The 12,064-nt window shown below is 31.3% G+C and overlaps 1 protein-coding gene across 1 annotated transcript in view; it reads right to left on the bottom strand.

The window, feature by feature from the left end:
* Fas1 (fasciclin 1 Fas1 domain-containing) overlaps positions 1-12,064 on the bottom strand; it is a 483,956-nt gene that overhangs the window by 450,640 nt on the left and 21,252 nt on the right. The gene's annotated exons all lie outside the window — the stretch shown is intronic.

Here is a 12,064-nt window from a genome sequence, read left to right as displayed (position 1 = left end):
TCCCATAGTTCTGACACGAACGAACAGTCAGCAGTGGACGTCAAGGACTTCTATTTCACACAAACTGAGTTCTTCATTTGCCCGGACACAGATAATAAAAATAAAAACTTTTTTAAAACTTTCACATGGTTTTGTTTCTATTGATTTTTCACTATTACACACCAATCGCAGAGGAATCTTGATAATTTTTTATAACATGAAGGAGACGTTTTCGAATAAATATTTCATTTCAACCATGTCGGAAATCGAACTCGAGACCTCTTGGATGGTAAGCAAACGCGCTGACTACTACACTCATGAGTAATAATTAATAATAAACAACCCTGCCTCAGAGAAATTACATAACAATACGGACTAAAAATTAGCCCATTTTCTTAAAACGTAATAAAATTTAGAAAAAAAGTGCCTCCAATTTCGAATACAAACATTTTCTCCCCTTTGTATCAAAGAGCATATTTTGAATAAAATGTACATGAATAGAACGTAGAGGGAATGTTTGTTAAATATACATATTTATTCACGGAGGCTCCCGCGCACGCAAATGCCTCAAAGAACAACCGTGGGCGAGGGTTGGTTTATACTAGAACCTTCTTATTCACGGCACAAGCATAAACCTACCCTACCTAATATACACTTTTCAAGTTTTCAAATAATCATTTAAAAGTTCTATTCTATCAACAATATTTGAGTTGGTCCAAATTTGTGTAGACAAGGACTGGATTCAACCCCCTGGGGAGCTGTTAATATTAACATATTACGATAGAGATCAATGTAAATGTAAGTAAATATGTAAAAAAAAAAAAAAATAGAAAAAATTTTTTTTTTGATAATGATCCTTAAGATAAAAATAACTTTATTCACTTTACTTTCATATAAACTAGAATTCTCTATCCTTACCTCTGTTTTGTATAAATACATTGAACTCCTTAATAAAGATACCAGTCTCTAAGATGTGAAAGCGATGAAACCGGCCACTGGATATTCCAAATTTGTGGATTAAAGTATGACTCGTCTTTTATTTATATAATAAAAAAAAATATTTATTAATTTTAGTTTATTTTATTTAATTTTATTTGTTCTTATTTTCTATTTTCTTAAAAAAATGTTTTTTTAAATAAAATAATTTCTTATCTTTAACTCAATTTTATTTCTTTAACTCGATCTTTATTCTTATCGTTCACTTAACTTAATCTTTATTATTACTTAAATTGATTTAATTAAGCTACACACTTATTTTATATAATTTTTGAAAGATGGTGGAGTTCTATAATTGAGGATATATATAAAGAATGTTAGCAATGCTTACTTACAAATTGTATGTATTTTATGTAACTTGTTGAACTTCCTTGTGAAGATCTGAAACCTTTATTTATGTGGGTGACATTCATCTGATCGAATTATTTCACCTTATATATACAAATATACTCGTATGAACACACTTTAAAATAGTTTAAATTGAAAAAAAAATTTTTTTAAAGAAAATTTAAATATTTTCCTTCTTATGATTTACACACATATTTCAATTTTGAGATCCATTTTCAATGAGATGTAAGTAACTCCCCATAAGAAAATGGGAACCACTTTGTGGTAGAGCGGGATGCCGAACTTGAACTTCTGATCCGCGAGTCAGCGACACTAGCCACTGGACCACAACCCGGTGTAAATACATACACAAAACTAAACCTTTTTCAACCAAGCAAGGCAAAGGGGAGATGGAGGGGGTGGCGCTAGATTCTAAGAAATCAGTCGTTCCCCCCTAGGACCTTAACTTTTGCATTGCTCACGACCCTGACCCCCCAAACAACCAGAGGTGGAAAAAACACACTTTTGTTTCGCTTGAGAAGTCGCGGTCCTAAGCAAATAGCCATTCTGGGACGGGGGTAGTCTCAGATCTTCGGAAATCTGAGACTTTCATCCCTTGCTTCTGACCGTGACCAGCCGTCGCCAGCTATTCTGCTACTCGTAAGAGGGTCGCGTGTCGAAAAAGGTTTAAAATGATGTCTTGGGTTACATATATTATTTATTTGTATGTTTAGTTAAATATGTACTTTTTCATTTTCGATTTTTATCTTTATATATATATATAATTCCTCTGTACGTGTGATGTCACCGTACTCCTCCTAAATGGCTTAACCGGTTTACGTGCGATTTTCAGAGAAATATAGATCTTTGCGCTGTGCGTGTTCGTAGATATTAAAATCTTCAATCGAATGTGTAAAAAAGAAGTTAGGAGCATAAATTTTTTATTCATCGATCTACCAGGGATGCATTCGAGAAGAATGCGTTTGCAAAATAATGGAAAGATATGGTTTTTTTGTGAATGAAAAAAAGTTTTTTTTTAATGTTTACAAACAGTATTCGTTTTTTGTGGATCTCAATCAGATTCTTTCCTTAAATTCTTTATAATTTCTACCCATTTATTACTTTTTATTGGATTTATGGTAACACTAAAATAATATAAAATTCAATACATTTTTAAAATCCTATTCCTACATAAGTACACCCCTTTGTTGGTGAGACGACCGAAGTTTGACGTTTTCAAAAAGAATGCCGTATTTGAAAAAAAAAAAAATTGTTTTGGAATTCAACTATAAACAAGTATCTAGGTATCTACTAATCAATGAAAAGTATTTTTCCAAGCTAATAGCAGGCAAGCCAACGTTCGGGCGGGACAACGTCTGTCGGGTCCGGTAGTTTTCATATATGATTTACCCAAATTTTGATAGTTGTAAATAACTCACTATTAGAAAATGGGAATCTAAATGGGGTGGGGTTCGAACCTCACACCTTTGATCCATAAGTCCGAAACACTATCCACTGGACCACATCCTGCTATCAGTGGTGCATAGTGCACTGTATGGTAATTACAATGCAGAGTAATTCAATCATCTGTCACAAGAAAGTAAGGTGGTCAGTCTTCTGAACCAGTTCAGGGATAGTGAAGTAATGCAGTGTTAAATCACGTAATAAAGAAATATTTTATGTTGTCATCTCTGTCAGCTGTCAGCTCCTGTGCGTCCTTCCGAGTAAGGTTCGTGACTTGTAGTTCTGAAATGAACTGCCGTCGAACAGTCTTCGGCGGACGATAAAGTCGTCGATAACCTGGGCCCCGGTAACAATGGGAAGTTAACGGAGTTATCTTCAACTGTTTATTTATTTATTATTTATTTATTTCAAAGAAACAAACAGTCGACAATGATATAGTACCATTAAAAAAAATACAGTTTAAAGACAGACCAGCAAAGTTTCTAAATAGGAATCATCCATATTATTAAATTGTGTTACAACAAACGGATGTGTTTATGTGTATTTGTATGAGAGTAAGTGTAGATGTGTGTTTTTGTGTATTAGTGTAGGAGTAAGTGTTCAGGTGTGTGTAAGTGTGCGCATCATTAAATAGCAAGTGGGATCGTATTGCAGCCAGAAATAATGAGTCTTAATTTATTATTAAATAAATTAGGGGGCATGTAAAATATATCAAGGATGAAAAAAAACATTACAGTTAGAGCAAGAACGATAGAGGAAAGAGTGTTGTGCATAGTTAGCGCTACAGACTGGCAGATGACAGAAAAGGGACATTAAGATTAATTATTTATTTATTTATTTATTTAAATCTTAAAGTAGGGCACACATATCATACATATTGTTATGTGTGTTCTAATAATAACATTGCAAATATATTTAATTTATAAATTGTTTATCACATATGTCTTGACCATTATTTTAAATTTTGATATGTTTTTTTCTTCATAAATATTTTTTTCCATTTCGTAATTTTTTTTAATTGCTTTAAATAAAATTGAGTTTTGTGACTTTGCCTTTTTCCTAAATGGAAGTCTAATTTTGTTCTTTTCTCTAGTATTGTGATCGTGTTCATTATGGGGAGTAGGTTAAAAGAGTCTACTTTATTATTCAATAATTTATGTAAATAGCATAATTCAAATACAGTGCGTCTATTTTCAAGGGCAAAAAATTCATTTTGTTTGGCAAATTGGCAGTTTATTAAGAAAAATTTATATTTGTCTACAAAAATGGGTATATTTGAGTGAACATTTAAAGTATCTTCATCTTTAAGGTAACCTATAACTGAACATGTTTAAAAGAAAAAAATGTATGCGTTTTCTGCTTTTCATACAAAAAACTAAATTTTATTTATTTATTTATTAGTGTGTACAAGGCAAAAATGCCTTTTATAAACATAAACATAAATACATTTAACATTTACATTTCTAGTAATATTATAAGTTTTGTATGATTAGTTATTTTATGTTATGTATAATTTTTTTGTGACAACATTTACAATAACAATATTATGTGGAAGCCTCTAATTGGACTTTATGATATGTATTTATGGTATAATTGATTCTTATAAATGTATAAATGTCTGTTGGCTTTCCAATGAAATAAAGTTTTTAAAAAATAATTTTAAAAAAAAAACATAACAGTGTTCTATTACAAAATTATGAAATAATATAATTACAATATTGTACAACAATATTTTGAGTTTGTCCAAATTTTTGTAGACAAGGACTGGATTCAACTCCCTGGGGAGCTGTTTATATTCACATATTCTTCACAAACTTCACAAACATCAACAGATGAAAGAATTGAAGGAATATAGATGTTCAAATATAGGCAGAATGGTGAATGTTACACAGTGTGTAAAGTGGCCACTTAAACCAGCCATTGACAGGTCATAAGCCCTGTAGATGCCTGGACTTCTATATTACCTTCTCTTAAATGTTCTTCATCTCTTTTGTAATATGTTAATATTGTACAAGATATATATCTATACATACTCGAATTACACAGTTGTTTTATACATTATTTTATTTTACAACTTTGGGATTTTAATACTTGACATACTTAGGTAAAAAAAAAAATAACGCAGTATATTTGAAATAACACAAATCATAAATCATTAATTTGATGGGATTGTTGGAATGTTGCAATAAATGCCCAAGGTATAATACTAACTGTCCTGATAAGAGCGCAGGGGTCCTAAACTGTTTTAAAAATAAAGTATAAAAAGAAACAAAATAATAAATCCATTAAAAAATTAAATATTAAAAATTATTAAAAAAAAAAAAAAAAAATTTAAAACTATAAAAAAAACAACAAATATCTAGTAAAACGTTTATAAATATATTTGACGTTATACCTTTCTTTTCCTCTTTTTACAAATTAACATAAATACATAAACAGCAGTCAGAATCCTAAACTATTTCTTTAATAGCAAGTTTAAATTTTACTTTGTAGATAAAATTGAAGATAAATGATAAATTCCCAGTGTAATCTGAGCCCTGATACCTTGTAGAGTGTGGTTAAGGCTCTCAGGAGGCATCCGCAGTATATGGCCTAGCCAACCGCATCGCGTCCGCTTAGCGACAGTTGTCGGAGTTTTCTGCGTCCGTGCTTTTATTTCTTCACTCCTCAGAAAGTCAAACCACCACACACCCGAGACTCTTCTGATACACCTATTTTCAAAACTGAGAATTGTATTGTTTCGGGCTCTAGTGAGGTGCCAAGATTCGCATCCGTAGAGGAGAATAGGTGTTAAGCAGGCGTTACATAGGCGCATTTGTTATTACATTTGTTCTCACATTCCCTTTTTGAAACTAAAATATTAAAAGTAATAATACCCTTTATTCAGTCGGTTGGTTGGAAGAAATTTTCATTTGGCCATAGGCACGAATATGAATGCATAAAAAGTCTAATCAACAATATGTTTTTTTTATTTCTGTGGAGGTTTCTATACTTTTAATAATAATGAGGTTACTTTTTTATTTATTTATTTATTTAGTTCTATGTAACATAGTCTAATATATATTTACAACACAATATTTACATCTATACTTATTCTAACATTATTAATCACTATTATACCCTTAATATCCTAATTTATAATATTAACTGTTTCATATGTACATTTTCATTAATTATATTCTTTATTTACACTATATACTACCTAATATTTTTCACATATTTACTTTTTACATTTAATTTTAAATATATTTACATTAATTTCATTTTTTATGCGTTCTGGCATTTCTTCAAATAGTTGTATTCCCTTGTACATGCGGCAGTTCTGGGACATTGCTTTTGATTTTTTTTCGAGTCTTATATTTTTAGATCCTCTTGTTGCATAGTTTCTATGAAAGAACTCCTTATTTTTTAGTTTATTTTGAAAATATCTCGGAACTATTCCTTTAATAATTTTGTTTATTTCATTGGCAACATTGAATTTGATTCTTTGATCAATTGTCATGATATCTAGAAGTTGAATCATTTTCTTAACATTTGTTCGTCTCCCACATCTTAATATTATCCTCATCGCTTTGTTTTGTATTATTTGGAGTCTCTTTAGATCTCCTTCATTACTAAAATATAAAATAACCAAGGAAACTTCTGCTAGACTCAAAAATTTTCGTACATACTATTTTTTCACGATAACTCTGGAGATAGTTGACACTATTGTTCTGAAGCAATATGAAATAATGTCCTTACTCCCTCTTAAAAATAATAATAAATTCAAACAACGCAACGCCCTTTAAAAAAATCGACTAAACTGAATTCTTGAAGCGTGAAATCACCAGTTATGTTGTTCAACAACCGGCGTTCGATTTTACTCATATAACAATACCAACTTGAATTTCGCCATAAACCATGTTAGACACAATGTTAATGTCAACGGTTTGGTACCTTCGTGCCCCTGCCAGGGTTGCAACTTGAAACTATTGCAGTGGCAAATTTAGGACTTGTGTGACACAAATAAAAATATTTTCAAATAACTGTTTTTCAGGATTTGTACCTGAGTTCGGACATCGATTAAGAACACTCATCCAGGATCTTGTTTCTATTCACACACATAACTGTATTATTTATGCGTCTGGACACAGAATAATGCATTAGCATATTAAAATCAGCTTTCCTTACTTTTTCAATAACACCCCGATCTTTATGACATATAGTCGAATTCGCGACTTATGTGTTATTATTGATACGAAACTAATCAGTCCTAAAAAAACACATAAAATGGTCGGTCTTATTATGCGGGTACCGAAACCATTTTAACATGAAGAGATGTTAAAAAACTTTACAAAGCATTTGTTCATCCCCAGCTAGAATACTGTTCTCCTATTTGCTCACCTTACTGTAATTTAAGTATTAATAGCCTAGAAAGGATCCAACAAAAAAAAATTAAGCAGGTCGACTACCGGTTAAACATTAACTTTTCTAACCATGCTGAAAGTATGCAGTACCATTGAATAAACTCTCTTAAAAATCTAAGAATAATGTTAGACGAGTTATTTTTATACAAATTAATAAATAATAAAATTGATTCACCTAACCTACATGAAAGACTTCCATTCCGTGTGTCATATAGACCGACAAGACAAAATCATCTGTTTTACTCAGAAAACACGTCAACAAAATATTTGATGATCTATGCGACATCCCATCGGTGATAGGTAATAAAGAACTCACACGAGAGGTAGTATCATACATGATAAATATCGCGCAGGAAATTGGTAAAATAAACCAAAGTAGGGAACAAAATGCCGAACACTCCTCTAGTGGAACGGAAGGCCTGTTGACTACTGCCAACAGGCCGGCTTCTCCTGAAGAGTTTTAAGTGGTTTCCTCTCCACGTGAGCAAATGCTGAGAAGTTCCTGATTAGCCCACATTAATATATTCCTCCTGATCCCAATAGTTTAAATCAATTTTAAGATATATAATTGCAGAAAAATCCACTTTTTAAAATATAAACCTTGTATATTATAAGCAAGGTATATAATAAAGCAACTCCCATATAAAAAAAAATAATTAAAAAAAAATATTTGATACAATCTACAATACATAAAATACCTAAAATATACGACCAATATAACAATAATCATAGAAATTTTGAAAGAAGCAGATATTTAATTTTATTATTACATATATCCGTATTTTAAATTTTTTTTTTCTTTTACATTTGTTATATTTAACATAATTTTAATTATTCCATTGAGTGTAACGAATTTTTTTGGTGTGCGCATGAGTGTCCTAAACTAATTTACAAATAAATTGTCATTATTTATGTACATACTGTTTGTTTACCCAATAAAATAAATAAACTGAAAGTTCATTAATTATAATGCATTTTTAATTAAAAATAAATTAAAACATATCGCTGATAATAAGATTGATATTTCGTGATATTACTATATATAACTTTGGCTCATATTTTGTTCATGTTTTTAAGTTTCTTCTTCAATACTTAGATTTCTAATCTGCTTTTTTTTTTCTCTCACATAAATATTGTAATTCAAATGCTGTGGAGTGGACATTCATTAATATCTGTTATATGCTTAGGGAGGTGTTACGAGTATTTTTTTTAATTGTTCAATTAAGGTCAAGATCAAGATAAATGCAATTACCAAATATTTTTGTATCTTAAGTTGGACAAAAATCAAGTGTGTGCCCATGAAGTCCGAGGTTCGAATTCCGCTTACCACGACTTGCTAAAAGAAAATGGCTCCAAAGTTAAACTATTTGAGTAAGTTATTATTTTTTTAATTGATTTATTTACGGACATTGTTCATTTATACAATTTATAGTTTTAAATATTACAATATAAGAACAAACATTTAAAAAAGAATAAAAGAAGTATTGACAAACATAAGGGACATCAAGACACGATCTGGACTATTTATTTAGTGACCAGAAAAGTCCAGATCTTTGTAAAAACTCTTGAGTTTACAATACGACAAAGACGGATTGGAGAATTAAAGGCATAGTTTGTTCTATGCTGGTCGATGAACAGTACTTCATTGTTTCTCAACGTACGAGTCGGAATAGAGAATTTTGTCAGTCCCAGTAATGATGGCACATCGATTATACCTTTTAATATCCCGAACATATATATAGAGTCAATATTAGTTCTACGTTTTTGTAGACTTGAAATATTATTATCTGCGCTATGATTTTTCAACGTTTTGATTTTTTCAAATTACTTTTTGAATCACGCGTGTGACGTCTCAAGTTCTATTTTTACTTACCGTAAACCGGAAATCTACCACAACTTTCTTATCGTTGGTTGATTCGGAAGAACTAGTAACGTCAAGCAAAGTAATTTGTTTTTATTAAAATCATTTTTATCATTATTTTCATATAATTTAAGAAACTTCGTTTCTAATTTTTACCGCGCGTAAGAATACATTGTTTATATCCAATTTCCCGTAGAGTTGAAGTTCATCATAGCAATAGGGAAAAGGATTAAGAATAATTAATTGTATTTTGAAAATCAATATGGATATTGCGGAGAAATGTTTTCGTACATAAATTTAAAAAATAAATTCAATAAAAATACGTTCGTAGAAAAATGCGACGCGTTTGGGCTTGGTTGTTGTGACGTCAAGATTCGTAATATTGTTCTACACAAATTTCGATGGCAAATAACAAATTAATAATCATGAATCGTGGCGTATTAGGGGCGTAGCCATTGAAATAACCGTTTTTGCGAGAATTCGAAATTACAAATTAAAAAAAAAAAAAAATTACCGGACAGTATTTCATAGACCTTCATTACTTTTATAATGTAATTTTGAAAACGTGATATTTTCCTATTATATGTATTCGTAAATAAAAATAATAATAAGTAATAAAATTTTCGGAATCTCTAAGTTCAGTCATATCACTCCACTACTTCGGGAACTACACTGGCTACGTTTTCCACAGAGGGTCGAATACAAACTCTGTTGGCTTATGTATAAGTCACTAAACAACTCGGCTCCGGAATATCTAAGGGAACTATGCATTCCAGATGAACTAGCTGACAGGCGTCTCACGCTTAGATCAGCTACGTCTACGGCGAGAGGAAAAGTTATTATACCTCTACGCAAACAGCGCACCAAATTTGGTGAGCGCGCATTTGCGGTCGCAGGCCCTATGGCATGGAATGCTCTCCCAGCAGAGGTGCGAGGCTGTGAAAGTGAAGTGATGTTTCGGAAAAAACTTAAAACCCACTTGTTCTCTAAATCATTTGAATAAATCCGTAGCACGTGACAACAAAATAAATTATTTTAATTAAATTACAAATTTAAAAGCTTCAATTAAATTAACTTAACAATAGAATCACCATGTAAAGCGCCCTTGAGGTATTTTATTACGAAAATGGCGCTATATAAGTTATCGATAATAAATAAAAAGTAGAATAGCTTTTCTCCGAAACTCTAAAATAGCTTAAAACTCCAACTGGATCTTCCCGATAATAATTTCAGCTTTACTGTAGTTGGCAACCCTAATATCGGCAGACCCCATTGTGTATGTAACTGCATTTTACCGGGGAACAGTGCGTTTATAGAGGGGAGGGCATCTTAACGTCGATTGGCGATAGTAATCTCTATACAATGGTAACATTAAATGCTACTGTGACGAATGGGGCTTGTGTAAACCCGCTTTAAAAATAACATTTCTCACATACAAAAATAATGCACTACCAGAATTTTAATGCATGTGTGAATAAGTACACCACCCTTATTGAAAAGTGTAGCTTTAAAATTAATAGCAATAAATAACACGTTCTCAAGATTAAACGATAATATTAATGACGATACCATTTCCATTTTAATTGTACAGTTACACAAACAACTGCCCTTTTTTATTTTATTTCATTCGTTTTACAACTATACACATAAATTATTCAATAATGTGTTTTTATTAAGACATCCGTGCTATGGGTTTTTAATTATTAGTAAGGAGTACAGAAATATGTTGTTTTTTTTTATTATTGAATACGAGTATTTGGACAAATACAACAATAAAACATTATAAAAAAGTATTTTTAATTGTGTAGGTGTAGAGAAATCAATATGGGCTTTGTTGATTTTTTAAAATTGATTTTTCAAAATGAGAAGATGTGGTGAGGCCTGTATGCAAAGACAGAGTGATATGAGGTTCTATCCTTTCTACCTACCCCTACGGGGAAACGGCGTTATGGTTTGTATGTTTGTTTGATTGACTTTTTAAATCAAACAATATTTTAAGTTTGTACAATTTTTTGTAGACAAAGACTGGATTCAACTCCCTAGGAAGCTGTGAAGAACATTTATATATTTACAGCTTCCCAGGAAGTTGAATCCAGTCTTGTACTTGTCTACAAAAATTTGCACAAACTCAAAATATTGTTGATAAATCCACCTGGTCCATGAAGAAGTATAGAAATTGAAAAAATATTTTTTTCAGGCGTTGCCTAGTATATATGTGAAATAATTCAATTCGATGAATCTCATCCGCATAAATAAAGGTTTCAGCTATTTAATTTCACAAACATCAACAGATAAAAGAATTGAAGGAATATAGATGTTAAAATATGGGCAAAACGGTGAATGTTACACAATGTGTAAAGTGGTCACTTAAACCAACCAGTCAATGACAAGTCATAAGCCCTGTAGATGCCTAAATTTTTATATAAACTTCTCTGAAATGTTTTAATCTGTGTTGTATCATATGAATGTTTTTTAATGACTAAATTTTTCATACGAATTTCTTTACATTTTTTTATAACATATAAAAAACGGTTTTTATGACAAAGATATTTTAATAATACTTGTAAATTAAAAAAACACGTTTTTTTTAGGTATACTCATTTAAAAATTGATTAAAATATAATAAAAATTATATGCTACCTCAATAAACATGTATGCAGCAACAATCAAAGTAAAAATAAAAGTGGCTTATACTTTTTCACGTACGCTTCTAAGTGAGCATGTGGGCTAGTGGACATCACCAGACGCCTCCTGGAGACCCTATCGCTAGCCAGCACTCTCGGCTCCTCCCACGTCAATCCCGCGTCCCTAAGTTCCGCCGAATATGGCTGAAAGATCGTCATCGACGGATTCCCAGGACAGCTGGAGCCCGCAGTGAAGAAATGGTCACTGGGGTTAAGGTTCTCCTTATGTATCCGCAGCCAAGTCCACATATTTTACCATAAAAAACTGTAGGTACATAATGAGGAACTTCAGCCCTACGGGAAATTGGATACAAAAAATGACGAGAATTGTAAAAGATTTCCGGTTT

This window comes from Micrasema longulum, unplaced genomic scaffold (genome assembly GCF_059751315.1).
Source record: "Micrasema longulum isolate JH-2025_06_02 unplaced genomic scaffold, ASM5975131v1 h1tg000594l, whole genome shotgun sequence".
Classification (NCBI taxonomy): domain Eukaryota; kingdom Metazoa; phylum Arthropoda; class Insecta; order Trichoptera; family Brachycentridae; genus Micrasema; species Micrasema longulum.
Note: the sequence above shows the minus strand (reverse complement) of the source record. Positions and strands in the feature narration are given on the sequence as shown.